This window comes from Saccopteryx bilineata, chromosome X, assembly GCF_036850765.1.
Source record: "Saccopteryx bilineata isolate mSacBil1 chromosome X, mSacBil1_pri_phased_curated, whole genome shotgun sequence".
Lineage (NCBI taxonomy): Eukaryota > Metazoa > Chordata > Mammalia > Chiroptera > Emballonuridae > Saccopteryx > Saccopteryx bilineata.
In genome coordinates, this window is record NC_089502.1 from 54,702,667 (window position 1) to 54,720,576 (window position 17,910).

General features: G+C 40.3%; 1 pseudogene; it reads right to left on the reverse strand.

The window, feature by feature from the left end:
• The window catches only part of LOC136317665 (glyceraldehyde-3-phosphate dehydrogenase-like), an 89,695-nt pseudogene extending 71,992 nt beyond the window's left edge, over positions 1-17,703 (reverse strand).
• Between the last annotated feature and the right edge of the window lie 207 nt (positions 17,704-17,910).

Sequence of the window (17,910 nt, forward strand, 5' to 3'; positions counted from 1 at the left end):
CCTCCCCCGGTCAAGTCACATACGAGAAAGAAGTCAATGAACAACTAACGTACTACAACTATGAGTTGATGCTTCTCATCTCTTTCCCTTCCTGTCTGTCTGCCCATCTCTCACTCTCTCTCTCTCAAAAAAACAAAACAAAAGAAAACAAAAAACAAAAAACAAAACCACACAGAAAGCCTGGTGTGAATATCCCGGGTTCAATTCCCGGTCAGGGCACACAGGAGAAATGCCTATCTACTTCTCCACCCTTCTCCCTCTCCTTCCTCTCTGTCTCTCTCTTCTCATCTCTTTCCCTTCCTGTCTGCCTGCCCATCTCTCACTCTCTCTCTCTCTCAAAAAAACAAAGCAAAAAACCCCAAAAAACAAAAAACAAAACCACACAGAAAGCCTGGTGTGAATATCTCGGGTTCAATTCCCGGTCAGGGCACACAGGAGAAGTGCCTATCTGCTTCTCCACCCTTCTCCCTCTCCTTCCTCTCTGTCTCTCTCTTCTCATCTCTTTCCCTTCCTGTCTGTCTGCCCATCTCTCTCTCTCTCTCTCTCTCTCTCTCTCTCTCTCTCTCTCTCTCAAAAAAACAAAAACAAAAAACAAAAAAAAACACACACACAGAAAACCTGGTGTGAACATCCCGGGTTTGATTCCTGGTCAGGGCACACAGGAGAAGTGCCTATCTGCTTCTCCACTCTTCTCCCTCTCCTTCCTCTCTGTCTCTCTCTTCCCCTCCTGCAGTCAAGGCTCCATTGGAGCAAAGTTGGCCCGGGCGCTGAGGATGGCTCCATGGCCTCTGTCTCAGGTGCTAGAATGGCTCTGGTTGCAACAGAGCAACACCCCAGATGGGCAGAGCATCGCCCCCTGGTGGGCATGCTGGGTGGATCCCAGTCAGGCCCATGTGGGAGTCTGTCTGACTGCCTCCCTGCTTCTCATTTCAGAAAAAAGATGATTCAGGGGGCATACCCTTATTTTTCTGAACAACCATAATTCTTCAAAAGTATTCCAGGGAGGAATTTGGCTCAGTCCTCTATTCCTCTTCTGTGGTGATTATCAGCCATTATGAACCCCTTGTTGACTGAAGTTTTAATTATCCAATACTTCTTTTGCCATGAGAAAATATCACTAGTTTACTTTGAATCATTTTTTTATTTTTTATTGCCAGTCGGCATCCAATATTTTATTAGTTTCAGATGCACACCCCAGTGATTAGACATTATGTAACTTACTAAGTGATCATCCCAATAAATCTCACACCCACCTGACACCACACATAGTTATTAGAATATTATTGACTATATTCTCTAAGTCTTAAGTTTCTCACATTTTGAAGTACTAACCAGTCACATTACAGGGAATGTTCTGGAAAATACTAGCATTTTATTTTTCTGGCTTTCATCCCTTTAAACAGAGGTGGTACAGAGTTGAGCCACAGTTTCCTTACTGTGGTCATGACAACATTTCATTTTCAATACTTCATACTGTATAAAGCCATTTATGTAATGTTGTATAATGCACTTAGGGTTAAGAACTTTCAAACATCATGTACACAAATCCCACTCTTCCACAAAAGGATATGTGAACTTATGTGTATATACATGTTAAAATTTCACTACATTGTGATAACAAAAAACTGCCATGTGATGTGGTGGAAAAGACTACCTTTGTGGGGTTTTTTTGGGTTTTTTTGTTTGTTTGTTTGTTTGTTTGTTTGTTCGTTTGTTTGTTTTTTTAGCTAGAGAGACAGAGACAGATAGAGAGGGACAGATAGACAGGAAGGGAGAAAGATAAGAAGCAACAATTCTTTGTTGCAGCACTTTAGTTGTTCACTGACTGCTTTCTCATATGTGCCTTGACCAGGGGCTACAGCTGAGTCAGTGACCCCTTGTTCAAACCAGTGACCTTGGGCTTCAAACCAGTGACCATGGGGTCATGTCTATGATCCCATGCTCAAGCCAGCAACCTCAGGGTTTTGAACCTGGGTCCTCTGTGTCGCAGGCCGATGCTCTATCCACTGTGCTACCACCTCGTTGGGTAGAAAAGACCAACTTTTAAAGTAGTTTTCAAAATATATTTTCTACCTTCAAGCATGTCACTTAGAAAGTATAATACGAATCATACATGTCATGCAAAACATTCATGAAAATTTGACCCTAATCCACTACATTGCATCATAAGTACTGGCATTCAGTTTCAGACCAACAATGATTCCTTACATGCTTTAAGTTTTTTATATTGTGGTTAGATAATCTACTGAGTTCTGACTCCCCTTAATCATTAGTTATCCCCTAAAGGTCTAAGTGGAAAAATTTTTAATTTTTTTCTCAAGAAATATTATGCTAAGCCCAAATTATTATAAAGTTTACATTTTCAGTGGCGTTTTATTAACGGATGGGCTCTGAAAGTTTTTGCATACAAATGGATTTGGTTAAGTTTCATCAGCTTTCCTTTCTTCTCTAATATCTGTCAATCTATGAAAAGGATGAAAATGAGTGGCCATGTCTACATTAATACGGAGGGTTTGAGTAGCAGTGAATAAGCAGGAAGGACACACAGTGCCGGCAAAGGCTGGGCACGGCTCATTTGGAGGAGTGACTAACGTATGCTCAGTAAGCCCTGGCACTCTAATTACAACAGTAGACCAGAGGTCAATGCATTATAACTCAAGGATGTATCCATATACATAAACTATGTCATTCACTATGTGCATGTTTTTCCCAATCCTGATGGGAGCGCAAGTTTTGTGTCCTTACTCAGCATTGCTGTTTCAGTCTCTCCCTCTTATCTGACATGCATTCAATGAAAGGGAGTGATTTTTCCATTATTAAGAATTATATATACACTGATTTTTTTTGTATTGCATATAATCCTAGTGAATTATACATGGGTCTGCCAAGGAAGTTATAATTCTGTCATTCCAAATACATGGTTCAACCAAGAGACCCAGACTGATTTAACAGTATTCTGTGATTGTAAACCACTTCGGGATCCTTTGGGATGAAGCACAGTGGATAATAATGTTACATCATATGAGAACAGGTCGGAACAAGAATTACAGAACATACAAGGTGTTAATCATTCAACATTATTTCTAAATTATTCAAAGTGATCCCCAAGACAAATGTTATCTTCATTTTGACATCAAATCCATGTAGACTTTACAGGTAGGAAGCATACTGCTGCTTTCTATGGGCCTGCCTTTTTTCTTCAGATTCATAAGTCAATTGTAAGTCGGCTTGCTTCTTTACAAAAGACGGAACTACATCAATAGACATCATCCATGAAATAAAACTTAAATCGTCCCCCAGGGAGACGGATTTCCCCCCAGGTACTCTTTAAATCCCCACAGTGGTCAACATGCTGTTCTACCCTCTCTGTCTTTCTCCTGGACAAGAATTGCTTTCTTTTTTTAATTCAATGGAGATTTGACGTTTTCTAAGGCAGCCCTCTGGGACGTTCTGAAAGCTTTCTCAAGATTGTATCATTTATTTGTCGGCCACAAAGAAATGCAAGCAAAAAGCCAAGCTGGAGGTAACAGCTACATACTGTACATTGGGAGGCCCCCTTCCCTTATGTTCAGCTCAGCGTCTTGCTGTTTAGTTTTCATCTACAGAATAATAAGTCATTGTTACTCTTTGGAAGATGGAGGCAAACTGAGGGGAAGTGAAGCAACTCTTTTAGGGGAAAGAGAAAAAGATCAGTGAAACTCAACTGTCCACCTTCATCAGTTGGAGAGCTGGCTTTTATCTTCCCTTTCAAGAATGTATATGGGAGTATTCATCTTTTCCGTCAGTCACGTCAATGAAAAATTTCCTCATGTTGCTAATGAGAATTCTGAAGACATTTCCAAATGAATTTTGCCATGATTTTTATGATTAAAGGAAACATTTAAATGAAAATTGGGAAGATTACAGCAAAAATCATCAAAACAAAATTTAGCATTTCAGCTTGGGAAGCATCTCATATTGGTAGATTAAAGATTATATTTTTAAAGTCCTGCTGGTTATTAAAACTACCAACTTCTATAAAAGGTTTATTTCAAATACTCAGTGAGCCTTCAAAAAACATAGCACCCAGCACAACACAAGCAATCTGCCTTACTGGATGACTCAGTGAAATAAGAACACCAGACTTTAGCGTTTCATGAATATATTAAGTGATATTTTGCCTCAAACGTGTATAAATCTGTATTTATCTGCAAGCTAATATACACTAATGCCGTGTCTGTACAATTTAATTATATATGAGACAGATAATTTTTCTCTTTAAAACTGCATATGTTTCCAAGAAAACTCCGTATTTTTCTCTGTTTGTCTTCTTTTTCAAAGACCATTTCTCATGCTTTTCTTCCTTAGGGTTTTTGATGTTATATACACTGATCTCTCTATCTGCATGTGTTGTAGGAGAGGAAAACTTTTCCATTCTTTCCTTCTAGGTCCTTTGGCAGGCCTAATAATTAAATTGACGTAAGATAGATTAACAGGTCTGACCAGGTGGTGGCACAGTAGATAGAGCATTGGACTGGGACACGGAGGACCCAGGTTCAAAAACCTGGGATCACCAGCTTGAACACGGGTTCATCCAGTTTGAGCAAAGCTCATCAGCTTGAGCCCAAGGTTGCTGGCTTGAGCAAGGGGTCACTCGTTCTGCTGTAGCCCCCTGGTCAAGGCACATATGAGAAAGCAGTCAGTGAACAACTAAAGTGCCACAACGAAGAATTGATACTTCTCATCTCTCTCCCTTCCTATCTGTCTGTCCCTATCTATCCCTCTCTCTGACTATCACTCTGTCTCTGTCAAAAAAAAAAAAAAGATTAACAGGAGTAAAAAAAATTTTTTTTAATGTTATTTTTTATTTTTTTTAAAGTTTTTTTTTAATTTTATTTATTCATTTTTAGAGGGGAGAGAGAGAGGGAAAGAGAGAGGGAGAGAGAGCAGGGGGAGGAGCTGGAAGCATCAACTCCCATATGTGCCTTGACCAAGCAAGCCTAGGGTTTCGAACCGGCGACCTCAGCATTTCCAGGTCGATGCTTTATCCACTGCGCCACCACAGGTCAGGCGGAGTAAAACAAATTTAATTTTGTACATATGGGAGCTCATAGAAGAAATACAATACTCAAGGAAGTGACCAGAGAAGTCAGTTTTTCTACCATTTAAACAAAGAAACAATAAATTTGTGAAGAATTGACAAGACAAAGGGGTTTGGGCTTGGGGTAACAAATTGGTTTAAAATGTAACAAAGTTTGTTTATACAGCCTTCTTGGCATGAATTCCCTATCTTTGGCAATATGGATGCTTTTTACCCTTCTGATATAGGGCGAGTACCTTTCACAGGGTAGATTTAAGTTCTGCTTTGAGGGAGACAAAGGAGGGTAAGAGGGTTCTTTTTTGCACTGATTGTTTCTTAAGCAACTTTAATTCAAAAGTCGATATGCCAAAGTGGCATATTTTGCTCCCACTCAGTGTCGCCTAGCATACTAGAAATTTTGTAAGGAAAGGGAACATTTTATTTTGCTTTCTATTTTTATCACTTCTGTTCCAGCACAGCACCCTCTGTTTTACTCTATCACTTTGGATTTCAATTGCTCATTTGCTTAGAGAGGGACAGCATTCTTACAATTTGAACCTTTCCATTCAACTATTTCAGAACATTGTTATGTGAGTCAGTAAATAAAAACATTTTGAATTGGTTGTATATCCCTGCACCACAAATATTCCCCATAAATTTCTTTTTCTTTTTTTTTTTTTTTTGAGAGAGAGAGAGAGAAAGAGAGAGAGAGAGTCAGGGACAGACAGAAAGGAAGGGAGAGAAATGAGAAGCATCAACTTGTTGTTGTGGCACCTTAGTTGTTCATTGATTACTTTCTCATCTATGCCTTGGGGGGGATCCAGTCCAACTAGTGACCCCTTGCTCAAGCCAACGACCTTTGGGCTCAAGCCAGCAACCATGGGGTCATGTCTATGATCCCACACTCAAGCCGTGCTCAAGCTGGTGAACCTGTGCTCAAGCCAGTGACCTCAGAATGCGCATCTGGGTCCTCAGCATCCCATTTCAATGCTCTATCCACTGCACTAGTGCCTGCTCAGACACACCCTGTAAACTTGATACTAATATCTAGAAGAATGATATTGGAAAGTAAAAGAGTCCTATAGTAGAACTGATGATTGCAATTGGAATGGGGGATGCCAGGATCTCCTGCTTCCCACTGTGATATTGACAAACCCTATTTTGTGGTACCTCATTAGACAGCCCCTGCTGCATCTTAGGATTCAGACTTGGGGCTAACTAAAGTTTGGGAACTTGATATAACTTCTTCAGAATATTGGGTTTCACTGACTACTGCTTTTAACCTTGAACAATTGCCTGTCAGGAGGATAAAAGCTGTGGTCCAGCCTGACCGGTGGTGGTGCAGTGGATAGAGCATCACCTAGGGACACTGAGTCCCCAGTTCAAAACCCCAAGGTTGCTGGCTTCAGTGCAGGTTCACCAGCTAGAGTACGGCATCTCCAGTTTGAGCATGGAATCATAGGCATGATCCTATGGTCGCTGGCTTGAGCCCAAGGTTGCTGGCTTGAGCAAGGAGTCACTCACTCGCTGTAGCACCCCCAATCAAGGCACATATAAGAAAGCAATCAATGAACAAGTAAAATGAAGCAACAAGTTGGTGTTTGTAAGTTAGTCGTGGGGCCAAGCTAGTGTGCCTGAAAGCAGACAGAGAGGAAAAGGAAGGAAGGAAGGAAGGAAGGAAGGAAGGAAGGAAGGAAGGAAGGAAGGAAGGAAGGAAGGAAGGAAGGGAGGATGGGAGGAAAGAAGGAAGGAAGGAAGGGAGGGAGGGAGGGAGGGAGGGAGGGAGGGAGGGAGGGAGGGAGGGAGGAAGGAAGGGAGGGAGGGAGGGAGGAAGGAAGGAAGGGAGGAAGGAAGGGAGAAAGAAAGAAAGAAAGAAAGAAAGAAAGAAAGAAAGAAAGAAAGAAAGAAAGAAAGAAAGAAAGAAAGAAAGAAAGAAAGAAAGAAAAAAAAAAAAAAAAAAGTAAGTCGTGGGGTCAAGTCAAGCTGGTGTGCCTGAAAGCAGACAGAGAGGAAAATAGAGATCCTTTCTGTTTATGGTGAGCAATACACAGTGGTGACAGGCAAATAATCATGAATCTTTCCAGGTTGGAAGCGCTGGATGTTCTACTCCAAGCTAAACAGGGTGAACAAACTTGGGAAATGAGCAGATATAGCAGGAGCTAAGACTGGTGCTAATCCCTTTGTTCCCTACTAAGGACCTTATCCTGTACATTCCCCATGTGGCAAAGGGCAAAATTACCTGCATTTTAAATAAGACCTCATCTGGAATCTGCCTTGGGCAGGGGCAGACTAACTGTGTTTCTGCAACAACCTAACCTAACAGAGTAGTTCCCCATTTATCCACAGGTTATCTATGTTTCAAGACCCCAGTGGATGCCTGGAATCTCAGATAATACCAAACTCTATATATATACTATGTTTTTCTTCTGCATACATACCTACAATAAAGGTTAATGTATAAATTAGCAAAGTAAGACATGAACAACAGTAACTAATAATAAAATAGAACAATTTTAACAACATAAAGCATAAAAGTTATGTGAATGTGGGCTCTCTCTCTGAAAATATCTTATTGTACTTTTTCAGTAGGAAGCAGTTTGCAGCTTCTCTGTGGCATATCCAAGTTGCCAGCATCACTACTCTTGTGCTTTGGGGCCATTATCAAGAAAATAAGGGTGACTTGAACACAAGCACTGCAATACCACAACAGTCAACTGATAACCCAGATGGCTACTAAGTGAGTAATGGAAGGGGAGGATATACAGAGTGGATTCATCGGGCAAAGGGGTGATTCATGTCCTGGGCACCACAGAGTGGCAGTAGATTGCATGATATTCCTCAGAACAACATGCAATTTAAAACTTATAAATTGGTTATTTCTGAAATATTCCATTTAATATTTTTGGACTATGGTTGACTGTGGGTAATTGAAACTGTGGAGAGTGAAACCATGGATAAGGGGGATGCCTATTATATCATTTGCATTGTCCCAAGAAATAACAAGATGGAGATGCCATTTGACATCTGGGCTGGGTCGGTGGGCAGAGCAGTGTGGTATGTTGTTTAAAGGCAGAAGCTTTGAGGCTCCAATTCAAGGACTGTGACCCAAAGAGATATGGGTCTTTGCTTATTAGCCCGTGAAGCCAACAAGGTGCAAATTGACAAAATGTCGATTAAGATTTTAAAAGGAATGGATTGATAGCCTGCCTGAAAATAAGCCAAAACAGTGGAAAGCAGAGCCAAGAGATAAAGAGACGTTCAAATGGCATTGGTAGAACTCCTTGAATTTTCCAGTTAAATGAATGAACATATTCCTTTTTCAAAAAACCCTGTTTGAGACCCTAGCCAGTTGGCTCAGTGGTAGAGCATCAGCCCAGCATGTGGATGTCCTGGGTTTGATTCCCAGTCAGGGCACACATGAGAAGCAACCATCTGTTTTTTCACCCATCCCCTTCCAAATCCCCATTTTTTCTTTCTTTCTCACTTCCCCTCAGCAGCCATGGCTTGAATGGTTTGAGCTCATCAACCCCAGGTGCTGAGGATGGCTCCACAGAGTCTCTGCCTCAGGCACTAAAAGTAGTTTGTTTATGAGCATGGCCCCAGATGGGCAGAGCATCAGCCACAGACAGGGGTTGCTGACTGGATCCTGGTTAGAGCACATGTGGGAGTTTGTCTATCTCCCCTCCTCTCACTTGGAAAAGGGGGGGGGGAATCCTGTTTGATGTAGGTTTTCATCACTTGAACAAGCAAGTCTTAACTCATATAAGGCTAAGGGGAACTGGAAGGAAATTAAACTGGATTGAGAATTTATGTTGTGCCAGAAACTGTAGGTGTTTTACAATATTGTTAATGTTTACAATAATGCTGTGAGAGGTACATAGTGTCTTTTCTCATTATGTTTAAAGAAAACTGAGGTTCAAAGACATAAGTATACATTAAGTTCCCATGGCTACATGGTTAGTAAGCTGTGGATTAAAGATTTAACCTGTGTCTTTGATACTAAAACCAATACTATTTTTATTATGCCACATTTTTCTTCAATAGAATGAGTATTATTATAGTGCTTGCTTCATAGGATTATTGTAAATGCTTAGAATATTGTTGGGCACAAAGGAAATGCTACATAGTTAAATGAAATACATGAGAATAAAATAAATGAATAGACATACAGTAGATCAAGGGATCCTTCTTGACGTGAGAATTTAATATAATCTGTGAATGATATCTTGTTTGATCCTGGGGAATCTTACCTTTAATGACCTGTGTTATTTAAAATCTCTAATCAGAAGATGGTTATAGTCACTCAATAGCTTAAAAATGCTTATAATTGCTGTAAACTTTTATTTTTTAATTTTTATTTATTTATTTTTAGAGAGAAGATGAGAGAGAGAGAGAAACATTGATTTGTTGTTCCACTTATTCACACCACCATTGGTTGATTCTTGTATGTGCCCTGACCCGAGATCAAACTTGCACCCTTGACATGTCAAGGGCAATGCTCTCACCAGCTGAGCTACATGGCCATGGGTGTGTAAACTTTTAAAATATAAAAGCTACAACCGGACCAGGTGCTTGTGCAGTGGATAGAGTGTTGACCTGGGATGCTGAGGACCCAGGTTCAAAAACTCGAGGTTGCCAGTTTGAGCATGGGATCACCAGCTTGAGCATGGGGTCTTTGGTTTGATTGTGGGATCATAGACATGACCCCATGGTCACTGGCTTGAGCACAAAGGTTCCTGGCTTGGGCCCAAGGTCACTGGCTTGAGCAAGGGGTCACTGGATCAGCAGGAGCCCACAGTCAAGGCACATATGAGAAGCAATCAATGAACAGCTAAGGTGTCGCAACTATGAGTTAATACTTCTCATCTCTCTCCCTTCCTGTCTGTCTGTCTGTCTCTCTCTCTCACTAAAATAAAAATATACATATACATATATATATATATATATACACACACATATAGCTACATATAGTCAGAGTAGATTTATTTGCCCTTTTCTCAGCAAAGCTAAAAAAAATTAAAATATGTATATTATAAAAAAAACTTTATTTGAAAATTGTAATTACTTAACAAGCTGAGCATTTTTAGCATGAATATGATAAACTATGAAACATTAAATGCATGACTTTTGTAATGAGATTTTTTAACTTAATATACAGTAGTTCCCCCTTCTCCACGGGGAATACATTCTAAGACCCCAATGGATGCGTAAATCCACAGACAGTTCTATGTTTTTTCCTATGCAAACATGTCTATGATAAAGTTTAATTTATAAATTAGGCACAGTGAAAAATTAAAAACAATAACTAATAATAAAATAGAATGATAACAATATACTATAAAATTTATGTAAATATGCTCTCTCTCTCTCCTTCTCTCCGCCCAGTAATTTTTATGTTTTTCAGACTAACCCTATCCCTGAGTTTGCATGACCGCCCCTTACTTTCCATCAATGGCTTGGTGTCACTCATTTCAGGCGATCCCTTCCTGAAGTCTTCCTATAGGCTCAATGCTTTCTGGTGCAACACGTTGCTGTCAGTCGGAACACATTTTCTGTTCATGTCTTCCACCCACAATCTAATGCCTCTTCCATCTCAACTAAGCACTTATTATGCACCGTGGCTGTCAGCTGTGCAGGCTGAGGTGTGATGGGAAAACTAGCACAGGTTTCCTTCTTCATGACTTCATGTGTATGCTGGACAAAGGGAAGATCTGAGTCCCGGGTGGCACTGAGCAGGACCTAGTGAGGTTTCTTCACGCTACTCAGAACGGCATGCTATTTGAAACTTATGAATTGTTTATTGCTGGAATTTTTATTTCACATTTTTGGACCATGATTAACTGCAAGTAACTAAAACCACAAGAAACAAAACCACAGAGAAGGGAAGACTACTGTGTAATACTATGCGTTTCACTTGAATGCACTGATATCTCAACTGGAATTTGTTTGAAAATTTAAGCACAGTTAACTTTGCTTTGCACAGGGTTTTAAGCTAAAAAATAAATTATTCATAATGAGTTAATTACCATCTCAGTGTACCATCATTTCTATTTTAAAAATAATATTCAAAATTTTAAATACCCAGAAATTTAATCATAATTTGCATACACTATTTTTAAAATTAAGTAACAGTCTCTTGATCAATGCAAAATTACCTAATCCTCCAGATGGAAGACAACCTTGACATCACAACACAGATAGAAAAACAATTTCCCTATTTTAAAAAAAGCTAATGACCACCCAATTGCTTGAAGACATTTTACAGTTTATTTCAATAAATTGCCTCACATTCCTTTTTCCTGTAAGAAAAGGAAAAATTGTGTCTCTAATTCTTCATGGGCCTTTGGTTTTCAGCACATGAAGCACTGAGCTTAAATAATTGAGTTCACGCTTCTGCTCTCCTCCGTCCCTTAATATATAGGTGCTTGCTAATCACTGAATCTTCTAGACACAAAACAGTGACCGATGTGCAGTGTTCCCCTCCAAATTACTTAGACTGGCATAGAAAAGAAACTACCAGATCATCACAGTAATTATTATTTCCTCCCCGAAGCCACTGTGAAACATAATGGCTCAACAGCAGAATATAAACTCTGTTTCTTTCAGGCACCAAAACCAGCCTTTGTGATAACCAAGTCTTCATATGTAAAAAAAGAAGCAAGGACCAAATATTAGCAAATAGGAGACAGAACATCTCTTTCACTTTGAAAATAAAAAAAATATATTGCATGACCAGTAGTGGCGCAGTGGATAGAGTGTCCAGTGGGATGTTGAGGACCCAAGTTCAAAACTGGCTTGAGTGCAGGCTTGCCAGCTGCAGCTAAGGGTCACCAGTTTGAGCATGGGTCACCATGGTCGCTGGCTTGAGCCCAAGATCACTGACCTGAGCGCAGTGTCGCTGGATTGAGCAAGAGGTCACTGGCTCTTCTGTAGCCCCCCCTCCCAATCAAGGCACATATGCAAAAGCATTCAATGAATAACTAAGGTGCCACAACTATGAGTCAATGCTTCTCATCTCTCTCCCTTCCTGTCTGTCTGTCCCTCTCTCTCTCTCTCTCTCTCTCTCTCTCTAAAAAAAAAAGAGAGAGAGAGAGAGAAAAGAAAGAATATATATAGATGTGAAACATTATTTCTCATATTTAGTTTAGTAACAGATTATATTTTACTCCAGTAAAAGATACTTCCTGCTCAGAAATGCACACAACTATGGCATACTGAGAAATTATTCAGAATTAAACCATTTAATTTTACAAGCATATTTATTCCTTGGTTCAACATGTGACAGATCACAATCAAGCCTACTTATTATAATTTATCACTTAACCTAAGAAATGTGTTTAACCAAAATTTATTACTAATTCAAAGTAGTAATGTCTGAAGACTCTAACATTTTCCTATTAGCATTTCATACTCTATCATCACGTTGACAAAATCCCATACGACTTCTTTAAAAACAAAACATGTTTGCTATGATTCTAATCAAATAGTGTCTAGACATCAAAAGAAAAAATTTTTTTTCGAATCTTTCCACTTTTTAAAACACTCAGAGAATTTACTGGAGAGGAAGAGAAGACTAGATCAAAGTTTTAACAGTTTTAAAGCTATATGTTCCCGTTTCCTGACAGATAAAAAGACAATAAATAAGATCTGCATCCTGTGATCAATAGAAATATAGAGGTTAGAGTTTTACTATTTTTCTCTTGCTTTTAAAAAATAAATAGAGCTTGCCAATAACTTCATTACACACAGCCCTTCAAGGTAAGCATAATAGAATTCAACTTTACTGGCATAGCACAATGGCATGTTCTTCTAGGTAAGGAAAAGTTGACATTGAATTAAAGAACTTTATTCTTTCATAGGAACTCAATTACAGTCTTCTCTGGTATTTTTCTGAATTAAATCTACTGGTACATCTCCTTTTTTTTAAATCCAAAGAGAGAAAAAGAGGAATAGACAGGGACAGACAGACAGGAAGGAGACAGATGAGAACCATCAATTCTTCATTGTGGCACCTTAGTTGTTCATTGATTGCTTTCTCATATGTACCTTGACAGGGTGGGGAGTGGGGCGGGTGGGGAGGGATGGCTCTAGCTGAGCCAGTGACTCCGTAATGAAACCAGTGACCTTGGGCTTCAAGCCAGCGGCCACGGGGTCATGTCTATGATCCCATGCTCAAGCAGGCAACCCTGCACTCAAGCCAGGGACCTTTGGGTTTCAAACCTGGGTCCACAGTGTGCCAGGCCAATGCTCTATCCACTATGCCACCACCTGGTCATGTTACTGCTACATCTTAAGTTAAAATTCTCCATCTTTCTCTTTGATTTTCCTTTCCAACCAGGTGAAAATCCAACACAGGATTTTTAACAAAGACAGCTTATATATATAAAAAAACAATTGCTAGAATACCCAAATGTTGCCAAGTTCTCCAGTCTTCGGAAGTCACTCTTTCATTTAAAATCCAACTAAGGCCTTGGCCAGTTGGCTCAGTGGTAGAGCATCAGCCTGGTGTGTAGGAGTTCCGGGTTCGATTCTTGGCCAGGGCACACAGGAGAAGCACCCATCTACTTCTCCACCCCTCCCCCTCTACTTCCTCTCTGTCTCTCTCTTCCCCTCTCGCAGCCAAGGCTCCATTGGAGCAAAGTTGGCCTGGGCACTGAGGATGGCTCTATGGCCTTTGCCTCAGGCACTAGAATGGCTCTGGTTGCAACAGAGCGGCACCCCAGATGGGCAGAGCATCGCCCCCTGGTGGGTATGCCGGGTGGATCCCAGTTGGGTGCATGCGGGAGTCTGTCTGACTGCCTCACCGTTTCCAGCTTCAGAAAATTTTTTTAAAAAATTAAATAAATAAATAAATAAATAAATAAATAAATAAATAAATAAAATCCAACTATAAAATGACTTCAGTCACCATCACTCATACAATAAGCAGCGTATGAGCTGGACAAGAAGTCCAGAACCCTCCCTAAAATCCAACTATTCCTGCCACAGTGGTTGGTTCCTGGAAAGCAAAGTCTCAGCCCTAAACACCTGCCCCCTTAGCATCTTTTGCCTGAAAGCCAATGACTTCTTAGAGCCCCACTTTGCAAGCCCTCCACCTCTCCACCCCCCTACAGAGCACTCTTCCTGCTTGATTTCCCAAAGTGGTGCTAACACATGCACTATGGAGTTCAAGAAAGATTTGTTGAATCAAACCAAGCCCAAATGAGATGGGGAATGAAAAAATGCAAACAGCAGAAATGTCAAACCAGAAGCCTAAAAGTGACAATGAAGACAGAGGTGCAACTCAGGAAGTATAAGAGAGGTGGTCAATGCCTTCAAGGGGTATGCAGACAGTCTAGTAGGGCATGTTGACACATACCTGAGCAGAGGTTAGGCTCAAGCTGGGACCTTTGTTATATACTTTATGTCTTTTCAGAATGGTGTTTTTTCCTTTAATAAACCCAGTGATCAGAGATCTGTCAAAGTAAATAGGAAACCAGAGAGTAACCAGGAAACTTGTATTGTGTTTTATAACTGGCCCAGTGATGGAAGACCTGTCTATAGTGAATAACTGGACAGGAAGTGGCCAGGGAGGGATAATATTTTCAGAAGGTCTTACTGAGAGGAGCTGTATATTCTCATTGTCTAGCAGGATGCCCGAGATCTGCCAATCATTACGCATGAATCAGTGAGAAGCAAGGTTGGTCTGCCAGATCAATGTACCTGTGGCCGATAATATCCTAATTTCTGATCAGAAGTCATTTGCTCTACAGAAAGCCATTCCTGAATGAAGTGTTCCTATTTCATCTTCCTGATTTTAGTCCTTGTTTCTTAGACTCAAAGGAGTGCTTGCTAAAAGGATAAATTTTTCTTAAATGTTCCATTAGCTGAGAAAGCAAATAACTGTTGGCTCCTGATTGTAAATAGAAAAGGTAGCAAAGGGAGGATATATTAACATTAGGAAGCAGAACTCTGTAATCAGAGTTGGGAATGCAGACAAAGAAGTAGGCAAGACTGTCAAAAAAAGAATTTTCCAGACACTCTTGTAATTTACTTAGATATTTTACTGTTTGACCTTGAAGCAACTTCTGGCAAGTTGGATGGCATAATTTCCTAGAATATCATAGTGGATAAATCCATTAGCCCAATGACCCTCACTTGGCATTTTCAAAGAAATTTACTGCTGGCAGTGATAAGGTTGCAAACACTGAAAGCTGCTCAGCTGATGAAATTCCTGTTTGAAAAAAATATATATTCTAGGCAGATTTCACTTAGGAGTTCCACCAAATACACTCACACACCCGTACTGTGAAAACGTATATCTTTTTAAAGCATGCATTAAGGTCTGAGGATAGCATGGGCCTCACAAGGTCTACTTCATCTTTGAAATTACTTTTAATCCATCAAAAAGGTTTTGAGACCAACTATGTGCTAGCCATATGGTAGGTACTTAGGAGAGCGCAAAAATCACGGAGAGAGTCCCTCCTTCTGTCTTGTAACAGAAATAAGACAATAAGGCAGATAGCGAAAGCAGAAGAAGTAAGCACTGCATCAAGATACAAATACTCAACCAGAAGAGCACAGGGAAAGCAATGATTGATCCTCACCAACAAGGATAAGGGGAGGCTTAATCAAGGTGAGGATTGACTCATAGACAACAAATTAAGCCACACCCTTTCTGGAATCAAACAAGAATGCTCCTTCTTTTAGCTGGATTTTATACACAATGGGTAGTCTGCTCCGAGACTATGCATTCTCCAAATGTTACTAATGAAACAAAAGAGCTTTTTGGCCACGTCATCATGTACCTACCACCAAAAATGCTATCAGTGAATAATATCTGTTCTCGTGGGAATTGCGACGTTACCAAAAAAGTAGAAAATATTTAATTCAAGACAAATAATGTCATAGCTCTTTGTTGTAGAAAAAGAACATTTGAACACTGTTTAAAGGAGCAGGAAGACATAAAAATTCTATTGTAAGAAAGATGTCAAGCGGGAGTAGTTTTTTGATACAAATATGACTGAGATGCGCTCTTCTCCCAAGACTACCAATTATTTTGCTCTTATTCCCTAATTACCTAGTAGCCTTTTCATTACTATGTAATCATTTACCTTAATGCCAGAAAGGAAATTATTTTTAAGGATAATTTTTGAACTTCTTGGGGACAGGGACTATATACTGGTTAACATTGATCAGTATGACAGCATTTGATGACTGGTAAAATTGCAAATTCACAAAGCTGTCAAAATCACAATTCTAAGTACCAGCAAGGTAAAATTCACTCCTTTTTTTTAATGTTTATTTTATTGATTTTAGAGAGAGAAAGGGAGAGAGCAGGAGAGAGACAGGAACATCTGTTCTTGTATGTGCCCTAATTGAAGATTGAACCAGCAACCTCTGCGCTTGGGGACAACACTCCAACCAACTGAGCTATTCGGCCAGTGCAGTAAGATTGACTCTTAATTGTCACGTAACTCTTACACGTCTTACCTGACTTGCAAACTTACCTAGTATATCCTTATTTTCCCAAATGAAAGAAAATCAGTAGGAAGTTATGGAAGAATCCACATAAATAATCTGATATATATCACAGGTCTACATTCTCATTTGGCTATAAGTATTTTATATCAGAGTGAAGTAGAAGGGTAGGTGGTCAAGAATCTATTTCAAGTAAAAAATATATATATACATATATATATATGTATGTATATGTATATGTATATGTATATATATATATCAGGAGCCCTGGCTGGATAGCTCAGTCGGTTAGAGTGTTAGCTGGAGCACAGAGGTCACCGGTTCAATCCCTGGTCAGGAAATATACAGGAACAGAATGATGTTCCTGTTTTTTTTTCTCTCTCTCTAAAATCAATAAATAAATTTTAAAAAGTTATATCAGAAATATTTTAGTAATACATATGATGAGAGAATGTAGAATAATTTTCTTTTTTTTATTGAGAGGCAGGGAGGCAGACAGACAAACTCTCACATGTGCCCCAACTGGGATCCACCCGGCAAGCTTCCTATAGGGCAATGCTCTGCCCATCTGAGGCCACTGCTCCATTGCTCAAGTAACCTAGCTATTTTAGCACCTGAGTTGAGGCCATGGAGCCACCCTCAGTGCCAGGGCCAACTTCCTCAAATCCTCAAGCCATGGCTATGGGAGGGGGAGAAAGAGAGTGAGAAAGAGAGAGAGAGAGAGAAGGCGAGGGGGAGAGGTGGAGAAGTAGCTGGTCACTTCTCATGTGGCCTGACTGGGAATCGAACCTGGGACTTCCAAACGCCAACCCAATGCTCTACTGCTGAGTCACCAAGCCAGGGCCATAGAATGTTTTTCAAGTACATCAAAACTAGAGCACAGGGTGACGTCAGATAAATGGCGCCGTGAGGAGCGCGACCAACGAATCTCCCCAAAATTTCAACAAGTTCATCAACCAGAGACAGAAAAATCTATCCTTGGAGCATCGGGGAGTTCCACATGCTGAAGGTGAAGGTAGGGTCGAGCGAAAAATTGACTAAATATATAATCAACCCTGAAGGAAATAAGTTGGACAAAAAAACACTCTGCCTTCTTCACTAACCTGAGCAAAGGCTGCTTTCACTTGGAACTGAGAGTCAGGGGTGGCTAAGGGTATGGAGGAGGCTAGGCTGCTGCACGACATTCGTTCAAGCTGAGGAAAGAGTGTACCTGTGGTGAATCAGCCCACGTAAGCAAACGCGCGTGCCGCAAGCAGCAGCTGCCAGAAGCGTGTGGGGAGTGCGTCAAAGTGAATTTCCCTACGCCGAGCTTCTCTGGGCAGGCGGGGCGCCTCACCCAGCCATTCAAGCTAACAATTAAGAGTCAGGGGAGGGGCATGCGGGCAGGTTGC